Source organism: Monodelphis domestica, chromosome 2 (genome assembly GCF_027887165.1).
Source record: "Monodelphis domestica isolate mMonDom1 chromosome 2, mMonDom1.pri, whole genome shotgun sequence".
NCBI lineage: Eukaryota > Metazoa > Chordata > Mammalia > Didelphimorphia > Didelphidae > Monodelphis > Monodelphis domestica.
Window position 1 is genome coordinate 371,657,796 of NC_077228.1, and position 13,924 is coordinate 371,671,719.

General features: G+C 35.6%; 1 protein-coding gene across 1 annotated transcript in view; it reads right to left on the reverse strand.

The window, feature by feature from the left end:
• PDSS2 (decaprenyl diphosphate synthase subunit 2) overlaps positions 1–13,924 on the reverse strand; it is a 344,618-nt gene that overhangs the window by 130,238 nt on the left and 200,456 nt on the right. The window lies entirely within an intron of this gene.

The following is a 13,924-nucleotide window of genomic DNA, read 5'->3' on the forward strand; positions in this document are numbered from 1 at the left end:
TAAGTGCCATAAGAATGGTAAGAACTGCTATTAGACTTTAAAAATGGACAAATCACTTTCATTCAAGGTGATCCAGAAAGACATTAGAGAAGGTAGCCTTTGACCTGGGCTTTGAAGGATGGTGGATTTTTGAAATGTGGAGGTAGAGAAGTGGAATTCTGAAATGTAGAAGTAGAGAAGAAAAGCTAGAAAGCTCTAAGTGGAAGAAATAGAATTTTAAAAGCCAGTAAAGTAGAAAAGGACAAAGCATAATCAGAATGACAAGTCATACAGTTAGAACAAGGTTCAAGGCATTTTCTCATAGGAGATAATTGGAAAAGTAATTTTGGATTATTGAAGGCCTTACATGACAGGGTAGAGAACCTGGATTTTAGTCAGTGGGAAGTCATTAGAGGGTTTTCAGAAGGAGAACCATTCAATTGCAACACTGCTTGTTTAAGAATATCCTAGCAGAAGTTAAGAAGGATCGATGAGAAAGAAAGAGAATAGGGAGACATTGCCATAGTCCTAAAGAAAGCCTGAAGTAGGATGGTATTTGTTGGAATGGTAAATAAAGAAGAAAAAAAGAGGCCATTCTTCTTTGTAAAAAATGGAAAGAAGATTATGGTAATATACTCATGGAAAGAAGATTATAATAACAAGCCCATAGAAAGAATACACTAATACTTAAATATAATTAACAGAATAATACATTAAATAACTTGGCTTTTAAAAGGAAAAGCTATATTTCTGGTTCATTTATTCTCTTTCAAAATATATAAGATGGAATATAAGTGTGACTTATCTATAAAATACATGAGAGGGGAAGAAAGGGTTACATTATATGGTCTTTTCCATGAGATTTTTTTTTTAACAAATTCTCTTTGAAGTCTACTATGGAATAAATTATTCCCTTAGTTGATGGAAGAGCATTGTGCCTGATTTTTTTCAAGAGATATGTTCACTTCCAGAGAAAGAATTGGTAAATAGAGATAAGTTAACATAGTTCTATATATATACATATATCTTTTTGTCAAATGATGCCGTATCTAATGGGAGGAAGGGAGAAAAGTAATTAATTGGGTACTTAAATGTAACTAACAAACAAATAAATAAATTTTAATTATAAAAAAAAGATGTTAACAAAATCCTAAACAATGGCTACTCATAGGAAAGGGGAAAGTCTTAGTGTAGACTAATGTCTGAATAAACAACAAGTGAGAACTATACTGAATAAGAGCTCTTCTTTTAATTCATCAAGTATTTTTTGAGCACCTTCTGGGTATCCAGCTTTCTGATAGGCCTGAGGATACAAAGTAAAAAAAATCAAACAGAATTCAAGGAGCTTACATTCTAGTTGTATGATAAAGTGGGCTTATAAGGACAAGAGAGCACACTAGAACTAATTGAAAATACTTATCAAACATCTTAATTTTCTCCAGTCTACCCTTCACACAGTTGTCAAAATAATCTCCTTAAGGCATATATAGATCTTACTATGTAACTCTTTTCCTCAAATGCCTTCAGTGATTTTATATTATGCCTAGAATAAAATACAAAATTTCCACTTTGATATTTAAAGACCACAGTCTGAATTTAATCAATCTTTCTTCTTATCTTATTGCCTATGTTTCTTCTTCAAAGACTTTGAAGTCTTGAAGAAGAATATATATATGTGTATACACACACACACACACACACACACACACACACACACACACACACACACACACACCCTTACATCTTGGAATAAATACTAAGTATTGGTTCCAAGGCAGAAGAGTAGTAAGGGTTAGATAATAAGGGTTAAGTGACATACCCAGCATCATATTGCTAGGAAGTGTCTGAGGCCAGTTTTGAATCCAAGACCTCCCATCTCTAGGCCTGATTCTCAATCCACTGTGCCACCTAGCTGCCCTCAAATACCATATTTTAACCAAAGTGGTCAACAAGCTGTTTTCTGAAGTGGATACTCCATGCCTCACTTGTATAAACATTTTCTTCCTGTCTGTATTGTAGTTTCTCAACTAGATAGTAGAAAAAAATACTTAATTTGGATTCAGGAAGCAGAAACAGAAACAATATTGTCTTGTAGAATATACTTACAGACCACCTACAAAGAAACAGGAAATAAAAAAGGAGTTTGGGAAACATCCCAAACCCCACACAGAAGCAAGATAAAGTAGTGATGGAGGATTTCAATTATCCAGACATGTGCAGGAGGCTCTCTGTCAAAAGAAGAACAGCTAATAACTTCTTGTCTTGCCTAAGTGATAATTTAATCCTTCAAAAGGTAGGAGGAATGGACAAAGGAAAATTCTATTCTGAATCTTATTCTCACTTAGGGAGGAACTGGTTGCTGTGGTGGCAATGATGGGAACCTGGGGGATGTGACTCTGTCATCTAAAAGAGAAGAGAAGAAATCTATGTATAGTCTGACACATACCAGAGATTTCAGGAAAACAGACTTCTAAGAGTTCAGGGAAAGACAGATAGTATGCCAGGGACTGATCCTTCAAGAGAAACTGGGTGGGATGAGTTGTTCAAGAATGAAATTCTGAGAATTACAGAGAGAATTCTGAGAAATACAGAGAAAAAAGTCTGGTGAGGAGGAGAAATAGGATTTGTCTGAAGAGACTAATGTGAATTCATGGGGAACTTACCAATCAAATTAGATTTAAAAAAAGAAATATGCAGAAACTGTAAGCAAGGCCAGGTAACAAGATGAATGTGAATGTGGCATGATCCTATAAATAACATTTCATGCAAACTCTAAGCCAGTGAGTTTGATTTCAATTCCTGACATAGTTCTCAAACAGATCATTAAAGAGATAATTGGTGAATATATAGAAAATGAAACAACAATTACAAAGAACCAGCACTAATTCATCAAGAATAAGTTATACTGTTTTAACCCCATTTCCTTTTTTGACAGAATTATTAAACTCATAGTAGGGAAATACATGCTAGAGATATAGTTTACTTAGATTTCAGTAAAGTTTTAGATGGAAATATTCCATGTTGTTATTATAGGTAGATAGAGGAATCAAGAATATAATCAGAGGGACTTAGTACTAGTTGGATGGCAGGAACCAAAATGTAGTTGTTAATGGTTGGTTCAAGGTCAAAATTGCTGGAGGTCCCTAGTACAGTACCCCAGGATGAGTAGCTGGCTCTGTGCTACTGGATATTTTAAACTCTTACTCAAATAGAGGCATTGATGGTATTCTCATTAAACCTGTAGGTGACATAGAACTTGGGAAGGCAGCTCACACATTACATGGTGGAGTCAGGATCTGAAAGGATCTTAAGGGCACTGGGCTAAAACAAACAAGATTAAAATTTTAAGATGAAATATAAAATCTTGCCCTTGGGTACAAAAGACCAACTTCATAAGCATTAGATGAGGGAGGAATGGATAGAAAGCAGATGTTCTGAAAATCTGAAGATTTTTGTGGACTGTATGCTCAATATCAGTCAGCTGTGTGTGTGGTAGATTTAAAAAAAGCAAATGCAATATTGGACTGTATTCAGAAAGTCATAATGTTTAGGACTAGAGAGGTGACAGTCCAAATGTACTATGCCTCCTGTGAGATCTCATCTAAAGTATTGAATTCAGTTAGAGGCATTAAAATTTAAGAAGGAAATAGACAGAATTGATAGAGAGCATCCAGATGAGGGCAACCAGGATGTCAAAAGGAGTTAAGTCCAAGATATATGAGAATGAGTTAAAAGAACTGGACATAGATTGGAGAAAAGAAGGCTCAGGGGGAACATGATAACTGTCTTCAAGTATCTGAATGGCTGTCATATGGATGAGTAGTTAGACTTGTTCTCTTTGGTGTCAGAAGGCAGAACCAGGAACATGAGAAATTTTAAAGAGGCTAATAGGTTTGATGTTAGGAAAAAAATCCTAACAATTAGAGCAGCCCCAAATTGGAAAGGGCTGCCTCAAGAAGTGGTGGCTTCCCCTTACCAGGAGGTCTTCAAGCACAAACTAGACCATCATTTAATGAGTATATCATAGTAGGGATTCTTTTGTGTATGTGTTGGACTGAAGTTCTTCTAATTCTCAAATTCTCCTTCCCTCAGATTCAATTTTTTGCCTTCTTATCTTTGCTTGACAACAGGAGATTCGCAACATTAATTCTCTTTGCTATCTCCTCCACTATGAATTCTAGGGGAATAAGGAAAGAAAAAGGTTGGAGATGGGCTAAGAAAGGAGAAGTGGAATCTCAGGTACCAGTAATGGTTCTAGGTCCTCACTTGTCTGGCAATAATTTATTGTTGTCAAATTAAATGTTAGGTATGCCATGATTCCTTAAGGCAAAGAATACCATGAGCAAAAAAAGATTGAGAAACACTGATAAGCATCAATTCACACCTATTATTTATTGCCTCTCTACTGATATTAGAGAAATTGATTTCATCTCTGGTTCTCTACCACCAAGATCTGACGTTGCAAACACTGAATTCTCAGGTATTTTACTGCTGTTTTCATTTAAACATTATTGTAGTGGTGTACATGGTTCTACTGGGTTCTGACAACTACTTTTCAACAAAGGAAAGAGCATGGTGGTCATACTTAAAAATCTACATTAACTTGCCACCACTGTGTCCAGGTCTGAGCTCTCAGCTGTCAGGATCACAACAGGATATATTTCTCTTTCATGAGTCTATCTCTAATACCTATCACTTTTGCTTATAACCTTTGTAGAAGCATTAGGTTTTCTTTATTACACCAGTTTTCTTTCTTTCTTTCTTTCTTTCTTTCTTTCTTTCTTTCTTTCTTTCTTTCTTTCTTTCTTTCTTTCTTTCTTTCTTTCTTTCATATATTCGTAGGAATTTCTCCTTGTGTATAATTCATTTCTAGAAACAATACAAACGAATTTCATTTTGATCAAGTAATTAGAATAAGATATCAGCATATTTCATGATAAAAACTTGAATCTAATCATTTCTCCCCAAAATTTTCCACAGGGGGCACTTAAGGACCTCAGTTACTTCCATGAATTAATAATGCAATGTTTAATAATTTCACATGTGTTTGATCTCTCTGTTTCCTATAAATTCTCCCAATATTTTTCTATATCAAAAATCGAGACTTTAGGTGTAAAATGAAAATCATACTATACATAAATAGTCAAGATTTTTATACTCAATTCTTGGTTCCTGAAATGATCTCATAAAATTCTATAACAAAACTGATTGGTTTAACTTAATTCTACAATTTAAGAAGCTGATAATTTTATAAACCATCCGGTAGCCCAAGATAGGAGGATATTGCGGAATTCTACTTTGAAACTGTTGTAATGAAATTTATCAGGGTTAGGGGGAGGATTAGGGAGTAAGTAATGCAACCTCACAAAGGATTAATAATAAAAGCTAGCAAAATGCTTTATATACATCATCCCTTTTAATCCCCTCCAAAACCCTGAGAAGTAAATCTTAAAGGTTTTATCATCCCCATTTTAAAGATAAGAAAACTGAGGACCAGAAAGGTCAAATAGATTGCCCAGGTCATATAACTATTAAGCATTTTTAGATATAAAATTTGAATCCAGTTTTCTCCTCATTCCAAAGCCAACAATTACACTAGATCTTGTCTACCCTACCAAAAAAGAAGGTACTTATTTGAATATTCAGATTTGAGAGGGATCATGAAAACTTTAGTATTCTTTTTCATAATATAATATAACATGAAACACTATCTTAAAAATCCAGACAATTACTTTCATAAAATAACTTATAAAGCATATGGCCAACCAATGACATTTAATATGGCAGTTTTCATCCCCCAAAACCTGATTCAGTATCATTGTGAAAGAGATAGTTATAATAGCAACATTACTTTTGGGGATCTATGTACAAATTCCTAGCAAAGGCATACTATATATCTCATACATATCTCAATTCAAGGCTTAATATAATCAAGAGCTTAACAGATAGTTATCTGTTTAGAGAACTGAAATCTAGTAAAAACTCAAATCCACCCTTCTGTAACTTTCTTTTTTACCACCAACCTCATTCATCTCTCATCTGAGCATTTAAAACATTCTGACCCTCCACAAAGAGATTCTTGGAATTATTAAGAGACATGTTATAGATTATCTGGCTGAGGAAATAAAAAATAGTCATAATAAATATGGAGAGAGAGGAGCTTTAGCAAGTCAGGAGGGCAAAAAGGTCGCTATAATTTGACCTCTATAGCATCTCTGCTGCCATTATCTCCCGCTGTTTCTGCTTCTTCCTTATTTCCCATTAAAAATCCATTTCACTATCAATTAGAGATGGATTTGATGAAAATAACCAATACTAAGGTGTGAATGACTAATAAGTTCTATCCCATCTATTTGCATTTCAAAAGAAAAGCAAGTTGACATGAATTAATCTGTAATTGGTAGAATGCATATAAAGGGATCTTTTTAGTCTTCTGGTACTTTTTTGACTACTTGGGGTGGGTGTTAGAGCTGGTATGGGAAGGGGTGGGAAACAATAATAAACTAATAAAACTTGAATAGAACCCTGAGAGAGGAGATAAAAATGTCATAAATAACCATGATGTGATTTTGTAAACTGATATAAAACAGAATTTAACTATAGACTCTTAATTAAATGATGGGTTGGGCAGCAATGTAGAAAGGAACAGATAAAAGAGGATTAAACTTGTTTATTTAGAGTATTCTAAATGCTAATTTAGTTTGAACCAGTCTTCCTCATTAAAAGAGAAAAGTATTAAAAATATTTTAACTAAATATTCAGTTGCAGTGTCATGTCAGTTAAGAAGACCTTTCTTCACAGCATCAATCTTGTATTCAAATAAATCCAAATTTTATTTTCATAAGGATACCATAGGAATGAGGTCTCAGGAGATTCTAGTCAATTTAAGTCCTCCATAAAAAGAGCATAAAACCATTAAAAAGCTTCCTTAATTTTGCCATTTATTCATGTTGACATCTTGTCTCCTTTAAAATTACACTTTCAAATTTAAGTGTAAAATGACAGCAGCTTCCCAAATCATTCTTCTCAATCCACTCTTATATTTTATTATGTGAATCTGACCAAATGAAGAAAAATATCAACCCCTGAAAACAAAAATGGCAAATTGGCAGTTGGGACGAAATGTTCATTTCTAAGCAGTGCCCAGGTCACAATGTTCTAAAGCAAAGAGAATTGATCATAAAACCAAACCAACAAACACATTGTGTAATCTCATTTCCAGCCCTAACAATAGTTACTAGGCAATCAATGCACAACTGTGGTCTCTGAACCACAGTTTTCTGGTGATAGCTCACCTGACCTCCTAGGCTGAGTATATAATAAAGAGGAAGAAGATTTAAAGAAGAAAGTGTTTGAGAAATAAATGATGCTTAGAAGCTAGTCTAATTTTAAGGAGATGAAACACCTGGGACTGTGTTAGAATCTTGCCATGTGCAAATAAACAGCTTTGACGTAGTGAAGAAAGGACAAAAATCTTTTAAGCAGAGCTGCAGAAAAAGTCTTCTCTCTCTCTCTCTCTCTCTCTCTCTCTCTCTCTCTCTCACACACACACACACACACACACACAACTGTAATGTCACAGTTTAAAGCTTCTGGCATTTTTATGTATGGATGATAAATTTTAAAGCTAAATTATAGCTTCACAGATTAAGCTCTCTATGCTTCTTTCTAAGGAGGTGGGTTCAGCATTGATACATTCTGTAAATGCATCTCCTACTGACACCCTTGCACTGATCTACAAATAGGTGAGCTACTTTGAGCAGGGGCAACAATGCCCCAAAAGGCAGACAAAGGGGAAAGAAAGGGGGCCATATGGACATTGCTGTGTACAATAAATTAGCTAACCCAAAAAGATGCTTGTATTACTCTGTCCCTTTGGCAGACAAAAAGACAAGACAGTCAGAAGACTATCTTAAAGACTAGTATATTTAAAATAAAATAATCAGACATATACTATTTGGAACTGCTTTTTAACAAATGTTTGACTTCCTCCAATATAAACAACTCCCCTGCAGGACAATCAATTTTATGGGAGGGGTGCTTGCTTGCAATGGGGGGAGGAAAGAGAATTAATCAGCAAGAGATGTGACTGCTCTGTGGGGAGCAAGGTTTGAAATAAGAGATTTTCTGCCAGAGAATAACAGCTCACCTAGACAACCATCCCAGTGTCACTAAGATTACTTCTGTGTCTTGTAGTCTTAAAAAAGGGTTAAAAATACTTGAGTCTACAGAAAAAGACTAACAAGACATCTAGATGCTCTGGCTGTCATTGTCAGGGCAGCCCTTGGAGGGAATGCCCATATCAATTCAGTTTATCAGATGGACAGCTGATCAACATTAAACAGACTTGCTCTGGGCAGATTGAGCTGAGTTACCTGACATGAATACCAATGAGAGCCCTCTGCTCTCTACAACTGAGCTCTGCCATTTTTTACTGCTGCAGATCCCAGGACATATGGGAATCCCTAGTGATGAGCACATAAAGCTGCCGCTAACTCAAGTGACGGCTCATTTCCCCCAGCTGAAGGCAGACATTAATATCCTGAGGAGATCAGACCCGCCTCTCTGACCCTCATCTACTGAGGCAAAACGACTGTCCTATTTCTTCATTTAATAAGCTTTTAATGAAGGAAACCAAAAATCTCCCTTTTGACTTCAGCCTCGCTCTACATGAAAAGGTTACACAAATACATCAGATCGAGTGTCATACTTCTCCCAAATATCTGTCCTTCCCCTCCCCCATTATATATTAGAGTCTGTCATCCAGCATCCCATAGTGCTCATTCTTTCAGGGCTGCCTCCGTAGGAGAGTTCAGCTCTCTGCTCCAGTAATTACAGGATGTCTCCATGGTACAGCAGGTGGAGTATTAAAGAACTGATTACAAAGAACACAGTGGTCTTGCCATTTTCATTACAGGCCCTTTCTTTGGGGGTTCATAATTCAGCTACAGAAACTGCTCTATGCACAAACTTCCTGGGAGATATGGTAGTCCAGCTGACAATTGTTCACATTGTTCTGAACAATATCTGAAAATCTATGGGAGTTTGATTCAAGATACGGATTTTGGGGCAGGATCTGGCGGGTTGGGGGGGGACAAGAAGAATGAGGAAGCAGGGCAGATTTTGTATTTGTTCATATTAGGGGACTAGGAAGAAGATAGTGACAGAGGTTTGTGTGGGTCTGGTTACCTAGTGCCAGGCCTTTGCATTACTCCTGAGTGGCTGAAGTTGGATTTTTCTCTTGTTTCTCAAACAGATGGGGGCTAAGAGTGATGTGGAAGCTGCATGTTAAATAGAACTGCGGCCCCAATGAAGGAGGGAGATGTCACTCCATAGTGACCCTTCTGACTGAATCACAAGAAGCACTGATAGACTGAAATGGGAAGCCTGGCAGGCTTCATTTGCAGCACGGATGAGGCAAGGTGAAAAACTAAAAGGCGAGGACTTTTCCCTGGAAGAGAAAGGCACCAGGCATGGAGTAAAATATGAAATGTCTCATTAAATTAAACTGGATCCAATCAAATCAAATAACCAAAGAGCCACAAGCACGTCTATAAAGCAAATAAAATATTTAAATCAAGACTTTTCACACAGTATATTTCCCTTTCACTGTTGACACAATACATCAATACAACTATGAAGTTTTTTTTTTAATAAATGCACATTTCCTCATTAAAGGAATTATTTTTTAGAAATAAAAGGAGGAAAATAAAATCTCAAATCCAATTATCACGCTGAATTACAGTTCCAAGCCAAAATGAGAGTAAAAGAGTTGGGCTATTCAGTTGTATGGAGAAGAAAAAGAATTCAAAATGGAACTACATTGTGCTCCAGAGAGGTGACTGATTATTACAATCATCACTATGTAATAGTAAATTACATGGTTGGAGGGGGTGAGAGTAGAGGCAAAGGGTATTTTTTAAAGCCTTTACCTTCCATCTTAGAATCATTACTAAATACTGGTTGCAAGGCAGAAGACCAATAAAAGCTAAGCAATTGAGGTTAAGTGACTTGCCCAGGATCATACAGCTAAGAAGTTATCTGAATCTAAATTTGAATCCAGGACCTCCCCTCTTCAGGCCTAGCTTTCTATTCACTGAGTTCCCCTAGCTACCCCACAAAGGGTATTTTTAAAAGCATTTTGGCCAAAGAGTCTAAAAACCCTAATATATTCTCTCAGCTCAGGAGGTAACGAATTGCCAAACCAGATTTTAATTAGAATAAACAACATCAAGAAACCTTAGCACTGCTACTGAAAAGTCAGTCAGAACCAAATGAAATATGAAAAGACATTTCAGGAGGTTTTTTGAAGTAACAAATTCAATTCAAAAGGAAACTCACTTACAAACACTATCACCAAATCACATTTCAATATGCAAAGCCACAGGGAGCTTTTCAAATAGCACAGGTGTTGGACAATCTGCATCCTGCAGACATTAAAGATACTAAAAAGTAGAAAAGTGCATGGATATCCAGCAAGAGGGCTCTCACATTTATTCTCTTAAAGTGAAACTGCTCGTGTGTAACAATGATTCATTACTGCTCATCTTTATCAAAGGATAAATGCTGCAGAAATAGATGCCTTTTGCAGACTATTTATCACAGTTAAATATAACATGGGAAATGTTATCTAAGAAAAGAAAAGGTAACTAAACAAGTAGTAGAACTTCAGAAGAAAGATGGAAGAAGAACCAGGTATCAGTTTAAAGCAGATAGACTATTACCTAAAGGCTTTCTATTGTATATATCAATTAGTCAATAAATCAATCAGCTACAAAAGATAGCTACTTAAGCAAATTAGTAATAAGTCAACAGGAGTTATTTTTCTATAAATTATGATTGTAATTTTTTATTCATATTCATCACAAAAGTCCAATGTTTACATTAATTAAAAGTGCAGGAATGTAATGTCAATGTTAGTGAAAACAATTTGTTAGAATAACAAAATGCTCTCCAAACTATGTAATATATTCTTCAAAGCAAAATACGTGAAAGTTGTATTTATGCAAGTTATAATTAAGTAATGTGACTTATTTCTAAAAACAATTGTGTAAGAACTCAGAATTTAGTACTGTTTGTCCTAGTCACACTGATTATTTCTATATTTATTCTAATAATACTATTTCTGCTCAGAATCTTTTCGAAACTCTTCTTTGGGAACTACCATAACCACGTGCAGCACATTTCTTTTCTTTTTAAGCCTTTACTTTCTGTCTCAGAATCAGTACTAAGTATTGGTTCTAAGTCAGAAGAGCAGTAAGAACTAAGCGCCTGGGGTCAAGTAATTTGCCCAGGGTCAAACAGCTAAGAAGTGTCTGAGTCTGAATTTGTACCCAGGACTTTCTGTCTCCAAGCCTGGCTCTCTATTCACTGAGATACCTAGAAGCCCTTCACATTTCTTTTTAATATCCTCAAGAGTAGAAAATATTTTTTTTAAATGAGGTATTCAGTGTTACTACTCTGGATTTAAAACTAATTAATAAGAAAGAATTGCTTGGTGTAAAAGAATAAAGCTAGTGATATCTAAAAGGGCAGCTTGAAGGAGCACCGAATATAGTGCTGGACCTGGAGTTAGGAAGCCCGAATTCAAATTCAGCCTCAAACATTTATGAGCTGTTCCCTGAGCAAGTCACTTAACCTTGACTACCTCAATTTCCTCATCTGTAAAATAACTTGGAGAAGGAAATGGATCTTTGCCAAGAAAACTCCAAATGGGATAATAAAGAGATGAACATGACAGAAATAATTGAACAATAAGTGATATATAAGTAAAGGAAAGCTATGAACTTATAGATAGAGATATCAAAAAGTTCAAAGACATAACATGACTCCATGGCTATGATGAAGATGATTTAATTTAATGAAGATGATTCATTAAAAATGAAATCCTGAAAAAAAAATTATAAGTGATTCCAATAGGAAAGAAAAAGGAAATAATGTTTAAGAAATCAATATAATCAAACTGGGAGCTGTAAAATTTTAAAGAAAATTCAGAGAACGGCAAGAAGAATATGTAGGTAACCAAAGATGAATGCGATGGATATACAAAGTGGAAAAGGTATAGTATGGTAAAAATGAATAACTTAGAGAAATGTTCCAGATAATATGCTTAGGTGGATTTATAGGCAGTTCAATGACCATAACCAAAAGAGTATCAATTACTGGACTGATGTCAACTTAGAAGAAAAATCTCTGTTGCTATAGAGTTCTATAATATGTATGATTCTATTTAATAATTTAATCAGAGGCACATATATAGAGACTTGGGAGACATGTTTAATAAATAACATAAAGCAGGGAAGGAGAGCTAAATTCAGTGTTCTTTGGTCCTGAATTAAAAAATGAAAAACAAATAGACCAAAAAAACCCTATCAACATTGAAAAGAGGGATGTATATATTGCACAGAAAATGAGGGATTGTGTCACAAAATACATCTATTATCTATGAAGTAAAATTTAAACTCCATTAGCTAGCTAGCATTCAAGGCCTTCCATAATCTGATGTCACAAAGAGACATTACTCTTCTCCAGCTTACCTAGACTAATCTGTCTCTAACATACCCTGCACTCTCATATCGCCATGCCTTTGTTTATAGCATTCCTCATGCCCAGAACACCTTTCTCTCCATCTCTTTGCCTGTTGAATTCATACCTTTTAAGTATATCTTGGCTATTTCCTACAGGAAGCTTGCTTCAATCTCCTTGATCAATAAAGATAATGCCCCTCTGACTCATTCAGCACTTTATTTTATAATAAATGCTTGCTGATTGATTGATCTAATGTATTTATATAATACTTTATATACTAATTATCTATGTTGGTATCCTGCTACAAGACTTTAAACTACTGGAGGTTAGGGATTATGTCTTATTTAAACTTCATCTCCCACTTCAGCATTTAGGAAGGAAGAAAATTAACAGACATTTATTAAGTGCCTACTATGAGCCTAGCACTGTAAGTGCTTCACAAATATCTTATTTGGTCCTCACAAAAATCCAGAGAGGTAGGTACTATAATTATTCCAATTTTACAACTGAGAAACCTGAGGCAGACACAGGTTAAGTAACTTGTCCTGGATTTTACTGTTAATAAGTAATCTGAGACCACTTTCGAATTTTGGTCTTCCTGAATCCTGGTCCAGTGCCCTCTCTACTGTACTACTTAGCTGTCATTATTAGCATAATGTTCTGAATACCACAGATACCTAATAAATGTTAATTATTTTAAGGATAAGATACAAGTAATATGGGTTAATAGCAATTCATGTAAAAAAAGATGGTCATATTTAGTAGATATGGTTTACTAGTAGTTATAATATATAGCAGAATACAGTTAACAAGTAATCATAAGTGTGGCATGACTCCTAAAAATAGCTAATTGAATTGTTGCTGTTCACTTGTTTCAATCATGTCAGAGTTTTACCCCATTTGGAGCTTTCTTGGCAAAGATATGGAGTGGTTTGCCATTTCCTTCTCTAGCTCATTTTATAAATGAGGTAAGTGAGATAAACAGGATTAAGTTATTTGTCCAGGGTTAAACAATTAGTAAACATCTGAGGCCAGATGTGAACTCTGGAAGATGACTCTAGGTTCCCGACTCTAGGCCTGGCACTCTATTCACTGCCTTGCTACTTTCTTCAATTTAACTGTAGGCTACATTAATTATATGAATCTAGAAACATGGAGGCTAGGGTTCCTGATTCAATATGCTGGTTGGACCACATCTGTAGTATTGTATTTAAAATTTAGGGTAATTACTCCCTCCCTCCCTCCCTCCATCCCTCCCTTCCTTCCTCCCTCCCTCCCTCCCTCCCTCCCTCCCTTCCTTCCTTCCTTCCTTCCTTCCTTCCTTCCTTCCTTCCTTCCTTCCTTCCTTCCTTCTTCCTTCCTTCCTTCCTTCCTTCCTTCCTTCCTTCCTTCCTTCCTTCCTTCCTTCCTTCCTTCC